At 44.4% G+C, this 14697-nt stretch overlaps 1 protein-coding gene across 6 annotated transcripts in view; it reads left to right on the forward strand.

Moving 5' to 3' along the window:
* Positions 1–284: 284 nt before the first annotated feature.
* CDC42EP4 (CDC42 effector protein 4) overlaps positions 285–14697 on the forward strand; it is a 31705-nt gene continuing 17292 nt past the window's right edge. For 3 of the 6 annotated variants that reach the window (XM_058167345.1, XM_058167352.1, XM_058167351.1), the window contains exon 1: positions 285–413. The gene's annotated coding sequence lies outside the window, so the exon portion shown is untranslated. Of the gene's footprint in view, positions 414–1028; positions 1167–1327; positions 1347–3970; positions 4203–14697 lie in introns of those variants that run through there. The other 3 variants (XM_058167346.1, XM_058167350.1, XM_058167349.1) reach the window with 3 other exon arrangements.

The following is a 14697-nucleotide window of genomic DNA, read 5'->3' on the forward strand; positions in this document are numbered from 1 at the left end:
TTGCAAAGGGGGCCAGGTGCAACCGGGACCCCAACGCGCCCTCTTTTCCGTTTCAGGGAAGACCCAGCAGGGAGCAAGGGGGGGGGGAAGGCCTGCCTGCCTGCCAGCGAGCGCCTTCGGGCTCTGAGACCCCGGGAAAGACCGGAGCGACAATTCCGCTTTTGAATGGAGGAGGCCTCGGTTGGGCTGCTGACGTCGTCTCCGCCCATTGGACCGCCGGCGCTATGACATCACCGCTGGAGAAAGCGGCCGGGGAGGGGGAGGCCGGACCAATTTGATTTGTTTGAGCAGTTGGAAGCCGGAGGGGAAGGCGGGCGGGTGGGTAGGGCAGCGCATGGAGCTGCGCGAACTGAAGGGCCCCTCAGCTGTTGCACCGGTGACCAGAGCAGCGCCGCCTCAGACCTCCTGTGCAGGTACAGCGCCTAGCGGGGACGGGATGGGATTGACTGACTGACTGACGGACAGACGGGCGGGAGGGCGGCATAGCCCGGGCGACAAGGGGGGCGTGTGCTAGAGAAGCATGGCGAGGCAAATAGTAGCCTTGCCCCGGCGGCTGGGAACGATGGGTCCTTTTGGTCCTTCACCTCCAGAAGCCAGGAGAAGGAGGGAAGGGAGAGCGATCGTTCGAGGGCTGCATCTGCGCCTGCTACTGGCGGGAAGCCGGCGTGGAAGGGAAGGCTCTGTTTCTTGCAAGATCCGTTCTCTCTCCCGCATCCCCTTTGAACCTGGCCTCCCTCCTCGGAGGGAGATGGAGGGCTCTAGGCTGGGCTGTAACAGAGCCGGGTGGGGTGTGGAGGGGGCTCGCCCGCCTGCCTTTCCACCCGATCTCTCCTCCGGTCGGGAGACGGGGCGTGCACATTGCAAAAGCCGCTGCTTCGCCCTCTCGCCGGGAGTGTCTTGTCAGCTTCCCTTTGATGGCCCTTCCCCTCCCTCCCCCAGCACAGTCCCAGGGAGGGAGAGAGGGAGGGAGGGAAAGGGGGTGGGGGCGAGAGAGACGGGTAGTGGTGTGTGTGGTGGGGGGAACAGACGGGAAGGGCACCCGGACTTGCGGCGCTTTGTTTTGGATTCGGGCGCTGCTGCTGGGAAAAGCGGCGGCTGTTCCTCTTGTGTCGAGTTCGGGTCGCTTTTGCGCGCACACACACACACAAGCGTGGGAGCCCTTCCAGGTAGCGTTTGGGCTCGTTTTGTTTCGGGAAACGGCAGCTGTTCTATTGTCTCGAGACCCGGGGGTGTGGGGGGGGGAGGCGGAGGGGGCAGGACGAACGACACACACACACACATACACAGGCAATAAATCGTCTCTCTCTTAAGATCCCGTGAATTGGATGGAGAGGCTCTCGATTGTGGTTCGTGTCGCCGGGTGCGCGTTGTGTTGGGGGGAGTGGGGAGGGTTGGGTTTAAGCCCAGAGCCAAGTGCGAACCTCGGAAGGAAGAGTTTACGCCCTTGAAAGTCGATCCCTGGATTTATCCAGAGGTGGAAATGCACTTGGAGAGAGAGAGAGGGGGGGGTAGTTCGTAAGCTCCCGCAAATGATCTCTTAATGGCCGGAGGGGGACGGGTGGTGGATCCCCGCGCGGGTGGGGTTGAGGGGCCGACGCGAAGGGGGGGAGGGGGCTGGGCTTCTAAGCCTTGTGTGGATCCAAGGAGGGGAGGGAGATTGTCCCTTCCGGATGATAGCCCGGTGCCTTTGGAAAAGGAGGTCAGGTTTAAAAGGGAGAAAACAGCCTTGAGGGGAATGAACTCCAGGGAAAGCTGTGGTCTGGCTCTGACATTTCCTGAGCTTTTTTTCCCCTTCCTGTCTCCAGTAGAAACGGGCAATGAGCGGCGTGAAGGATTATAACTGCGGCCAAACGTTGGAGACGGGGTAGCGCTATCAGGCCCCCTTATAAAAGCAACAAAAAACCCATTGAATCCACTAAGCACCTATTAGAGCAGCAGTTGAGAGGTCTCTCTTTCCCGTTTGCTTGTTCTTTGCAACTTGCCCGCAACCCCTTCCCCACCCACCCAACCCCCATCGTTTATTTTTCTTTTTTTAACACGCTCGGATTGCAGCCCTCGGTGATTGTTTCAAGGTGCCCGGGGAACAAGGATTTCTCCCTCTCTGGTCAACAGTATTGAAATTCTCTTCCAAATGGTATTGAAATGGCAGCTTCACAAAGAGCTCTGAATTGGAATTCGGGACAAAAGGAAGGAGGCTAGGGTTTCACTCTTCTTCCCTCTGCTTTGCTTAAATTTCAAGTGGCTTTTGCCAAGTTCTCTGTGAGTGGCTCTGTGCAGCTTTTTTCGATCCATTCCTGCAAGAAACAAGGATAAACTTGTCTCGTTAACCAGGGCTTAAAAGTTTTTGAGGCTCCTTCCAAGAGGATCTTTCCTAGCTCTTAGAAACTAAGGCAGCATGCTTAGTTTGCAAGGCACTATATACGATCTATGCTGAAAAAGGGATGCTGTTTTCAATGTGCTGGCAGGGTTTGGCAGATATTTAAGCCAGTAATACCTGGATATGGTGATTTATCTGGGCTTCTTCAGGCATGCACACACATGTACAACCCACACATGTAGAGTTTTCTGTGGTCAGAGAGAATGCTAATGAATGGTTTAAATATTAAGTGGGTTGGTGTCTCAGTGAGCTCTATATTCTTGCTTTAAATAGTCGGGAGTTATGGAATGGGTAAAACTTTAATGCCTAACAATTAAGAACTTAAAATAACTGCATTATGTTTTCTCAAAGTTTTGCTGATATGTAGTCTGAGTATATGTTCTGCTTACATGGAAGTAAAATCCACTGAGGCTAGTAGCATTATTCCATGGAATGTGTGCTGCTCGCTGGAACTTTAGCTGAATTACTTCCTCAGTTTAATATCTGGAAACTTAGTTGTTTCTTGGAAGGAACAGACCAGTTAAAGTTTTACAAAACTGCAACAAGCTTGTGAATTTTGAGAACTCTTCATGAAGGAAATTGCTTAGAATTTAGAGGAAGAACCATGTCTGATTTTGGAGTCACATCTGAAAATTACCATATTTACCCAAAAGGAACAGGATCCTAAATTTAGAATGTTCCCTTTGTAAAAATGGAAGTTTGAAAAGAAAAAACTCATTTGCTTTTGTTAGGTAAATTATTTGGGAGAACAGAAGTAGTATTTCCTTTAGGTAAATACTATAGGTTTGTTCCTCCTTGGCAACACTGAAGCTATTGTTTTCCAGCATTTAAGAAGTTAATATTTAGTAGAACTTAATTATAATAGTTACAGTAAGGTAGCAAGAGATCCTAGTCTAAAAATCTGGAACATTCATCTGTGCTAATTCTGGCCACTTCATTTGGAATTCATAGTTCTAATAATTGTATGAAGTAGTTGAGAATAAAGTCTTCTTCACCAACAGAGGAAACTGGTCTTTCAACTTGTGCAGCTTTTTCTTTCCTCTAGCAATTTATGCTGGAAAGTGAGCTTGGATAGAAGTAAGGCCTTTAAAGCAATTTAGATAATGGGTTTGAATCCCAACATGTTTGTGGCTAGACCTTCCAGTAGGTAATAAGAATTCAAACAAATTGTTTAAAAGAAGCTTAGCTACCCCTCAGGGTGAAAAGCAATCTTGGAGACTGCCTGTGTGGCTTCTGTTCTAAGTGGTGGTTTTTGCATAGGTTACTGAAAATCGCTGTGCAAAAATTATCTAGGTGAATAAATATTGAGTTAATGCTGATACCCAATTTCTCCCTGTGCAGAGTCCTGAGGAGCAACAGATTTGTTCATCCCCTCAAAAAAAGTTATATTAAGCAGAAACAGTCAATGATAGAACCAACACAACAGCAATGTGTTAGCTTACAGCAAGGGTGTCAAACTCGATTTCATTAAAGGCTGCATGGGGTTGTGTTTGATCTCAGAGAGGTGGGGTAGGCGTGGCCAAGGTGGGCGTGGCCAGCTCAACATCACTTGTGTCGGGTGCCTGTGGTGGCGCTTCTGACACTCTGCCAGAGAAAACAGGCTCCCAAGTTCTGTTTTCGGCTGTGAAAGCCTCTTGCAACCCTCTGCCAGTGAAAAGGGAGCTCGAGAGGGCCGTGTGCTGCCCTCCAGAGCTCAGTTTTTGCTGGCAGAGGCACCACGGGCCAGTCCTTGGCTGTTTCCAGGGCAGCTCCGTGGGCCAGATCTACGCACCCAGTGGGCTGGATCCAGCCCCTGGGCCTTGAGTTTGACACTCCTGGCTTACAGGTACTGATTTCATGCATCTGTGATTTGTAAAGCTGTTTGCTTAAACCATTATAATTATATGAATTCATACAATATGATAAGTAGTTAGGCACTATAGTGATTAGATTCATGTAACACCATATACCAAGGTGAATCAACTTGCATTATGATGTAACATGATAGGTGGACTCAATATATCTTACAAACACACACACATATTTTTTGTCTTTCTTTCATATAAACATAATATTTTCTTATTCTTAAGAAGAACACAATCCTTTTGAGTCACAAGTCTTTAGACGGCTGTTAAAAAGTGTCCACAGTTGGATATAAGTGTAGCTGTGAATTTGAGGTTTCTTACTGGCTGGTTTATACAGCATGCCATGCTAAACTGTGGTTTGTGTGTCTTTAACTCAGTGTGGTGTATAAATCCAGCCAGCACTGTTTATGAATCATGATGCATATTGTAATGTCTTGGGTGAAGCCAGTGATGGTTTATTAAATCATTATTAAGCAAGCTACGGCTCAGGGGCCTATGAACGTGGCCTCTATCTGGTACAAGACTTTCTAAAGTAGGAGTAAGGGAAGTGGATGTATTCCCATCTTTTTCAAAGGAGTGGAATCTTTTCCCTTCTCACTCTGTTTTCCCAGCCCTTCTGTGTGCCTACTTGTGCTTCTTTTGATTTAAAAAATTCTGTCTTTGATCAGGCCAACCCTTTGCTGTTAGGCATGGTATGAAAATAAATCTAATCCTGAATGAAGCTAATTTGATTTGGAGACCCTCAGCTTTTGACTCCTTTCAAACAATTCCACCAAAGCCAAACTTGTCTTCATAGCTGACTTTTGTCTGGGGTTGGCTGGCCAAGCAGCCTTTTCTACAATGGAGTTACCCTCCCTAGGAAAACTTGGTGAAGAGGGCTAAATTAAATAGTGATGTTGGTTTATTGCATGTGCATAATGAACAATGGGCAATTGCTCTCCAGGACAGGCAGTAAATCCTAGGTTGCTTTTGATTGTTTTCAATTGAATTAGAGCTGCGAGTCCTGCTATAGTAATTTTTTGTGCCCTGGGAGGTTGGTCACTTCAAATGGCTCTGCTGAAAGCAGCACTTTGCTGAGTAACACATTCTATAGTTCATTACTGGTGTAATATCAGAATCATTTGAATTGTTGTCAGAAGTCAACAATCCCCTTAGCTGCTTGCTCTGTCCAAGCAAATGTTGCCATCCTACCGGTATTGACTTGAGATGTTTTGACTGAGGCTCCTTAGTTCCTGCCAAAACCTGCCCTAAGCCAGTTTTGGCGTCAATATATAGAAACAATTCTCTGCACAAAAGTTCTGATGACTCTTTATGCCTGGGACCAAATCTTGCACTGGGATAGAAGGTATATTCTGAGCGCTTTTTCAGCTCTCAGTCTAACGCAGGGGTAGTCAACCTTTATATACCTACCGCCCACTTTTGTATCTCTATTAGTAGTAAAATTTTCTAACCGCCCACCGGTTCCACAGTAATGCGCCATGTATCGTCATCTGCGCATGCCTCTCGCGCATCATGGCTTGGATTTGGGGGGGGCGCCGGCTACCAGCTCTGCTTGTCTGTTACAGGTGGGTGGTGTGGGGGGAGATGCGCGAGCTATTCTGGGATGAGGCTCTTTTTGTTTGCGGTCATGCTATAGTATCATTTAGTTTCACTTATGTAACGTGAACTAAACTTATGCGCGGGCGATACAAATAGTATATTTTCAGAAATTTAAATTGTCACGGGGAATTTTATGAAAACCTAATGAAAATGTTTTTAAATAATGCTATGAAATTTTTTTAAAAAGTCAATTAAATTAAAAAAAAAGGAAAGTGCTTCAGTATCGGACAAAAACCCTACCCCCCCACCATGAAAGCTGGAACGCCCACTAGTGGGCAGTAGGGACCATGTTGACTACCACTGGTCTAACGTATAGCCCAGGGATTTTCCAGGGATCTCCCATCCAAACCTGCTGAGTTTTCTTAAGATCACCCGAGGCCACCAAGGTAGAGGTGAAATCTACTTACCTTCCCTACTGGTTCGGAAGTGTGTGCGCTGCACGTGATTTTGGACCCTCTGCGCATGCACAGAGTTAAAACCAGGAAGTAATGACATCCAGGCAGGTGGGTGGAGCCTTGCGCTGCCACCGCTACCGGTTCTCCAAACCACCTGCCGCCACTACTACCAATTCACCCAAACCGGTAGCATTTCACCCCTGCACCAAGATGCTACCACCCACTTTGTCCTGTTCTGGGATAGATACAACCATGGTGGAACAAAGACATGCAAAACTGCTTTTGTATCTTGCAAGATATAAAACCGTGCATGGACATATCCATAAGGAAGTTGAAATCAACTTTGAAACATTAGAAGCTTTCCTTTTCTGGACCACAATGTAGAGGTTTGTGTTTAGGTGGAATAGATAACACCAGATTCATTCATTCTACCTACTACTGAATTGTAGTATAGATAGATAAAACTTACGGTTTTATCTATTTATAGATAAAATTTACAGGATTAATATCATTCATGGATTCTGTACTGGGATGTTATAGTGTTGACTGCAAGCACACTTATGTGAATTTGTGTACTAGTTATTGGGTTAAGGACAGTTAAGGTTTTATAATTAAATATAGTGATGGAGAAAAAAGTGCCTCTTTCAATTTTTAACCAGAACTAAAATTTTGTTCTGGTTTGAATAAATTCAAGGTTGTTGCACTAGATGATTAGAAAAAAATTATTTTATAGAAAGGAAACAGTTGGGAGAGCATGGATGGAAAAACTGGCATTTTAGGATTACAGCTCCTATAAGCCCCAGCCAACATGAGCAGTGTTAGGTGAATTGTTAACTCCATATCATCTATAAGGTTTCCTTCGTAAATGGAAATGTACATCCTGAAGGTATTTTATTGTACTCCTGGTGTATAACAATTAGAATATTTTAAAACTGCCTGGATGGAGAAGCCAGTAATAAATGCAACCATGTCTTACATTGTGGTGAGGTTTAATTGAATTTTGGCTCTTCGTCCTCAATAAAGGGAAATCACTTTTCTCACGAACCTTTAAAGTGGAACTAGTCTTCCTCATGTCAATAGGGGTAGAAAACAGTTTCAGTATAATTAAAGCATCTGTAACCAATGAATTGGATCATCTGAACTGTGACAAGAGATGGCTAGTTTTGCTGCAGAGAAAGGGATAGTTTTAACTTTCACTGCTTGGCAGCTTTTCCGCTTAGTTCTCCCACTAACCCATCAGGGAACTCAAGTGTTTTGTTTGCAGAGCTTGTCGCTTTGAAATTCTAGCCTCTAGTAGTACTTGGTGAAGTTCTTGCTGCCATCTTCATTTCAGCTCCTCATTCTGGTCCTCTGGTCTTTTCTGTCTTCTGAAGAAGATTCCTGAGCGACAAACTAATTTAAATTTAGTGTTGGAAGATGGGTGTAACTAGTCCGGGTATTTTTTTTTTCAACTAGTCCAGCAAGAATTCTAATCAAAGGGTAGGTTTCATGATCCAGGCCTTAACCTACAAATTAAAGAAATATTGGGCTTTGAAAAGGGAAGAAAGTACAATAATAAAATCGCAATAGAAAAAGATTCATTGGCTCGCTTAGAACCAAGCTAGATATTACCAATCCTGCCACAAGCTAAAAGCTACTCCTACTTAAATTATGGGTACCAAAGAGAAAAGGGAGGCCTATTATAAGAATATTCTGGAATTGGCAGCATATGTTAAAAGAGACAAGGGAAAGGACATTGTTATCCCCTCTGTCTGCTGTTTTTAGAGGACTGTTTGAAGGCTTGTGACCAAATAAGGTTTAATCTGTGTTCTGCTAACTGATCAAAGCTCAGCTCTAATAACCTTTTCATCCCACAGAGTGCTGCCTTGTGATCCAACATGTTCCTCCCAGGCCCTTCTGGGCCCAATTCCAGTGCTAGTCATGCATTCAGTTGCTGAATTATAGCAAATGTGTAGCGAAGTTAATTTCTAATGGAAAAAGTCTGGCCTAAGAGGAGGTAAACCCATCCCTAAGGTTGTTTACTTAAACAGCAAAGATTAGATAGATATGCTTTCTTGTGAATAGAATGAGACACATGTAAGGTTAAGGTAAAGGTTCCCCTCGCACATACATGCTAGTCGTTGCCGACTCTAGGGGGCGGTGCTCATCTCCGTTTCAAAGCCGAATAGCCAGTGCTGTCCGAAGACCTCTCCGTGGTCATGTGGCCGGCATGACTCAACGCCAAAGGCGCATGGAACGCTGTTACCTTCCTACCAAAGGTGGTCCCTATTTTTTCTACTTGCATTTTTACGTGGTTTGAAACTGCTAGGTTGGCAGAAGCTGGGACAAGTAACGGGAGCTCACCCCGTTACACGGCAGCACTAGGGATTTGAATCGCTGAGCTGCTGACCTTTCGATCGACAAGCTCAACGTCCTAGCCCCTGAGCCACCACGTCCCAAGAGACACATGTACCTACCATATTATTGAAAATCTACTTCTGTTAATAGGTTTATTTATATTTTTTATAAAAAACCCAAAGCTGTGAGCATACGTAATAGTCCTTCCTCCTATTTTCCCTACAACAATCACCCTGTGAAATGGGTTGGGCTGAAAGAGAGTGACTTGCCCAAGATCAGCTGTGACTAGAACTCACAGGCTCCTGGTTTCTAGGTGAGCACTATGGGAGGGTATGAGATTAATAGTCCCATTGCTGTTTACTTGCCATTACACATCTGCTTGCCTTTGTGTGTATGTGGACCCAGTCTGCATTATTTCCCAGAAGTCAAAGAGGAGAAGCTGCATACAGGTTAACATTCCTCCTTGCAAGTCAGTAGGAAACAGCTGTCAGGAAGGTCCAGGAATCGTGGTGAGCCCCTCAACTGAGATACAGAGCTTAGTGGCTTCCTGATGACATGGTGCTCATTGTGGTGCAGATGTAGTTTTGTGCTCCCCTCCTGGTGGGAGGAAACAGAAGAACTAATACCAGGTGTAGTCATCCTAACTAAGAATTCTCTTTATTCTGAGAAAGTTTAAAGTGAGGAAAAATCCAGTATCTGGGCTTCTTATGGCCTTCATTTATATGGATAAACAGAGAGGGCTGCTCTTATCTTCCAGGATCCTTTTATTCTGTAGAGAATGTGGTTTCTGGCAAAGACACATCTTAGGGCACTGAATATGAATTTGCTGGTCATGATTGGGAGAATAATGTTGCAGTTTTCATGAATGTGAATATATCGCATAATGAAGGTGATAAGGTTTTATTCCAGTTGCTAGTTCTTCAGTTAATTTTAAATAGGACTGTCTGCCAAAGATAGAACCACATTTTGTATGCAAGGTGAGTACGCCCAGCCTCAGGCCTTCAACATGAGTCTATAATGTAGGAATGTTTTGTGGCCAAATGTGAGCGTTGCCAGGATTCCCTGATAGCTTGTTCATTGCCATGGCTCAGATGTTTATTTTGGCTACAAGAGGGACCTTTGTTTACAATGAGCACTTCAGTGTCTAAACATGGCTCCTCCAAAAGTGATTTGATGGTACACTAAAATAATAATTTAGTATGTTAAGACTGAAGATGAAAGAATAAAGAAAATATTCTGATATGATCACTGATGAAAGGTAGACAAAATTCATATTTGAGTGTCTGCTGAACAAAATAAGGATCGTCTTATGTTTCTGTAAGGTGATTCCTCTGGAAGCAATTTTTGCTAATCCTTTTGGATTATTTGGGCACATTTCATATTCGAGTCCCCTCTAGCCATTTGAACAAATCAGATCATACCCCTTGTGCATGATCTAATTGATCTATTGAAATTATTTCAAATAGCTTGGCATTCAAGGAAGCTTTTTCCCATGTTTAGGATGGTACTAGACAACACGTGACCCATTGGTTCATAGTTTTAGAGATATTGCCAGATTCCTCAATGCCTTCAATAAGGGCGGAGTTTCTAATGTACTTGAAAAATTCAGGGAGATAATTCAGAAATGCATCTGCCTTGAAAGTGGCATGTTGAACTGGACAGCACAGTCAAATATCAGTGGTTGGTGAGAGTTAGCCTATTTGAAATACCTTAAAAAAGCTTAGCCCTATGCTGCATCATTTTGCTCAGTTAAAAGTGCCTGTCATAACAGATTAAGTAATATACAGATGACAAATGAAGGCAAATATACGTGTCCCAGGATAGTGTTACAGGATCCAATTTGGGTCTGTCACCAAGACCAGAGATTTTGTCTTCCAAGCTTTTGGACTCGTGCTGGAACTCATCTTCAGGAAACTTTTGAGAGAAGCTCCCTGAAGATGGGCTCCAGCGTGAGTCCGAAAACTCGAAAGACAAAATCTCTGGTCCCAGTGACCGACCCAAATTTGATCCTACAGTATATAGATTTCCTAAGCTTCATTTTCTGCCTCCAAGTAACAACATGCTTACCATAAGATTCTGGTCATCATACCTCAAAAAGGCATTGTGTGTAATGAGGAAGAGGGAGATTTAAAAAATAGTCAAGGGAAACTGGGTTTTGGGGGAAAAAAAGTAATAATGCTTGAGGTTTTTGTTAGCTATAAATGCAAGTTGTAGAGAAACTGGACAGAAAGTTGCTTTATTTTTCATTATACTATAACCCAGGATCATGCATGAAGTTGGTGGGTAAGTGATTTAGGACAAACAAAAGGAAACACATCCTATGCTGCGTCTCTATGCTGTGGATATACTGTCAAAGGTACAGTGAAGGTCACCAACTTTGAAAAAGGACTGAACAAGTCCATGGCTTCCAGGACCACATTTGGATTGCATGAGAGAGAGAGAGAGAGAGAGAACAGCTGCCTCCCAAAGCCCACGGCTAGAGGAAATCAGCTGCAGAGGTGGGTTCCCATGATCATATCCTTGTGAGCTTCCCAGGGGCATCTGGTTGCCAACTGTGGGAAACAGGATATTGAGCTCAAAGGGCTTCTGATAACTGTGGTGGTGTGCTTTAATTCCCAAGTTAATTTTTATGCAGTAGCATAAAAGCTCCATATTTTAAGTTGTTTTCACTCATACGTGGACCATATTTTTCAATCCGAACTTCTGTAAAATAAAACAGCATATTTCAAACCAACTGCAGCAATCCTCATGTTGCAGATAGGCTATCCAGATAGTCCTCAACTTACAACAGTTTGTTTAGTGACTGTTCGAAGTTACAACAGTACTGAAAAAAGTGACTTATGACCATTTTTCACCCTTACGACCCATGCAGTCCCCCCCCCACAATCATGTGATCAAAATTCAGATGCTTGCAGTGTCCCAAGGTCATGCGATCACCTTTTGTGACCTTCTGACAAGCAAAGTCAATGGGGAAGCCAGATTCACTTAACAACCGTGTTGCTGGCTTAACAAATGCAATGACTCACTTAACAACTGTGGCAAGAAAAGTCATAAAATGGGGCAAAATTTCCCAATGCCAGCATTGTCTTTCTTAAGGCTCTTAGATCATAGTCTTTCTTATAACTCTATCCCACTCCTTTCCTCCATCAAGCCATGTGTGCTGGGTGAATATTCAAATGCAATCAAGGCTTGTTTTCCCTTTCAGGGAGAGATTACAGGACTAGCTAGCATAATTTTTGCTTCGAGTAACTAATTTGATCCTCTGTGTGGTTGATCTAGTTTGAGCCATATCTTCATGGCAGTTCAGATGTTTCAAAAACAGGTAGGGGTTGGAAAGGTTTGCCCTAAAAACGAATAGGAAGCCCTGAGTCCCAAAGAAGGAAATCAGGTCTCAGGCATTCTGGAAATGGGTCTTTAAAAAACGAACATAAAGAGATGGAAAAGTATAGTAAACTCTTGTTAAATAAGCTAAAACCCCACTTGCTTTCTTTTGTCTGTCTTTGTGCCTTTGAGTGCCTTGACTTCTGATGACTACCTGGATAGTTTCCTGCAGTTTCCCTGGCAGGATTTCAGAGATGGTTTAAAAATTGCTTGCTTCCTAGGGCTGAGAGAGGGTGACTGGCCTGAGGACACTGAACTGGCTTTGTGCTTAAGGCAAGACTAGAACTCACGATCCCCCAGTTTCTAGCCTGGTGTGCCTCAAATACTATACCAAACAGGTTCTCCTGCTTTCCATTACAGTAACTTAAAAATATCGTTGTGATCATTGTATCACAGTTATCAAAAGCATTATCAAGAATTATGCATGTATATATCCTGCTTGTTTTTTTCCCCATCATAATCTACAAGTCACATGGGTCCCAAAAAGTTGTTATACGTAAATTACTATCTTACTATCAAGAATAGCAGAATGTTTTAAACCATTTACTAATCAGTTACAGCCACCTAAAAAATGGTATCACTTGTACAGTGGAGTACCAAAGCTGGTAAAAAACACTATTATAACTTAAATATGAATCGGGAAGGATTTTTGGTCTCGATTATACCAATAAAAAATCTACTTATTGATTAGTGATAAAACCCTTATTGGAAAGACATGGGCTCATCGCGTTAACAATATTCTGAATTTGGATAACAACCCTGAGCATTCTCCTTCTCCTCCATATAGTCTAGCTTTCCCCAACCTGCCCCTTTCCAGATGTTCTGCACTACAACTCCCAGAATCATCAGTGCTCGTCTGAGGATTTGGGGATTTGTAGTCCAAGACATCTGGCAAGGGCTGGGTTGGGGAAGGCTAATATAGTAAATGCCTTGGCTACTTCTAAATTGATGCATATGTGCTGCATGATCCAGTGATTTGACTTGCTCAATATCTAGATTTATGTCGTTGGGGGATTCTCTTTTGAAGAATCAGCTGAGGTTGAATTGGGAAATGCTGCCTCAGCAGAAGGCCAAGCTATCTCTCTCCTGCTGCCAGCTCACTCTGAAAGGGCAGATTATATTGGTTAGTGTGGATGCACTGGATCTATCCCAACCTGATATGTATGCATATTCTTTGCCTTTATTGACTTTTAATGGGTAAGAGCAAAGCTACTGCAGGCCATTAAAAAGCTCCATTTGGCTTCTCCTGAGTTCATGTCTAAGAAAGCAATCGATTCTGACAAACGTCTTTCAACCTTGCATAAAAGAGGCTGCACCCACCATTACTCCCTGCTTCTCTGCATTGGAAAATCTCGATTACATCATGTTTTTAGCTGGCCAGCAGAAAGATCTGCAGTGAAAATGGCAGTAATAACAATAGCTTGCCAGCTTTCATGATGAGAGCCAGTTGGCTGGCGTTGTCTCTAATTAATGAGAATCAGAATAGATAATAGAAGCAAATACAGATAGTCCTTGACTTATGACCACAGTTGGGACCAGAATTTCTATCACTGAGCGATGTGGTCATAAAGGCCGACATATGACCACATTGCTTAGTGTCGGCACTCCCCATTGAGGCAAAAATTATCGGTGGTGAAGGAAAGATACACCCCAAACTAGGTCATTCTGGCTTGGTCCTTCCCAGCTCAGGTAAAGTATGGAACTGCCTCTGCCTCATCTCACCCTGTCCACCTCCCTTTCTCTCCCATCTCTGCCCTTTTTGCTGTCCTGCACTCTGCTTCGCAGGACAGCAAGTAGCCTCAGAACTGTGTGGCTCTGGGGATGCTTGTCACACTGCAACTCGAGCTTTCTTGGCATGCTGGGGCTGCAGGAAGCCGCAACTGCTCTGGAAGCCACCCCATCTGCATGGCAGAAAGCCCCAGGTGTCCCAGGAAACCACAGCCAGCCCATCCCATCCCAATCCCAGCCATAGTATCCTCGCCACCCTGCACTCTAAGGCCCCTGCGCTCTGCCTCCCCAACTGACATCTGTCTTCTTGCTGCTATTGTTGACGAGGCGTGCCACTTTGTAAGAGAGCTGTGCCACTTTGCAAGAGAGCTGCTAGCTTCGGAAGCCATCTGCCTGGTCTCATTGGGAAACCTTGGGAAGAAAGCCTCATGCAGCCAGCAGCTGCGTCCCAGGAGGGTCAGGCCAGGCCAGGCATGCTTGGCCAGCAGCAGGAGAAAGAAGAGGGCAGAGGTCAGCTAGAGAGGCAGAGGCTGCGAATGCAGAGGGTGAAGAGGGCATAGATAGGGTGAGATAGGCCTGTGTGGAGTTGAAGTGTCCCTGCGGTTGTAAGTACAGGTAGGCTGCCAGCACAAATTTTGATTATGCGACTATGGCAATGGCCATAGCTTTGGGGACTGGTTGTAAGTCGCTTCAGCACCACTGTAACTACGAATAGTCACTGAAAGAATGGTCATAAGTGGAGGGATACCTATAGTGATGACAGTCGATCCTTCTTCCACAATAGGACCAGAGATTGACAGCTGCTGGGGAAGAAGAAAAGGTGGTTGTGTTCTTTTTGACACTTCCTGCTTAGTGACTACTTGGTCCAAAATTCATATGGAGTAGCAGGGTTCCAGCTGTATTTTTGGGCAAGATCAGAATTTCTATTATAGAAAGCCAGGAAATGTATGCAAAAGCACCAGTGACCAGATAAGTTAACTTGCACCAACCCTGCTTCTTTAAGAAGGCCACATAATTAAATATGGACTAGGATTAC

The sequence above is a fragment of the Ahaetulla prasina genome, chromosome 2, assembly GCF_028640845.1.
Source record: "Ahaetulla prasina isolate Xishuangbanna chromosome 2, ASM2864084v1, whole genome shotgun sequence".
In the NCBI taxonomy this organism is placed as follows: Eukaryota; Metazoa; Chordata; class Lepidosauria; order Squamata; family Colubridae; genus Ahaetulla; species Ahaetulla prasina.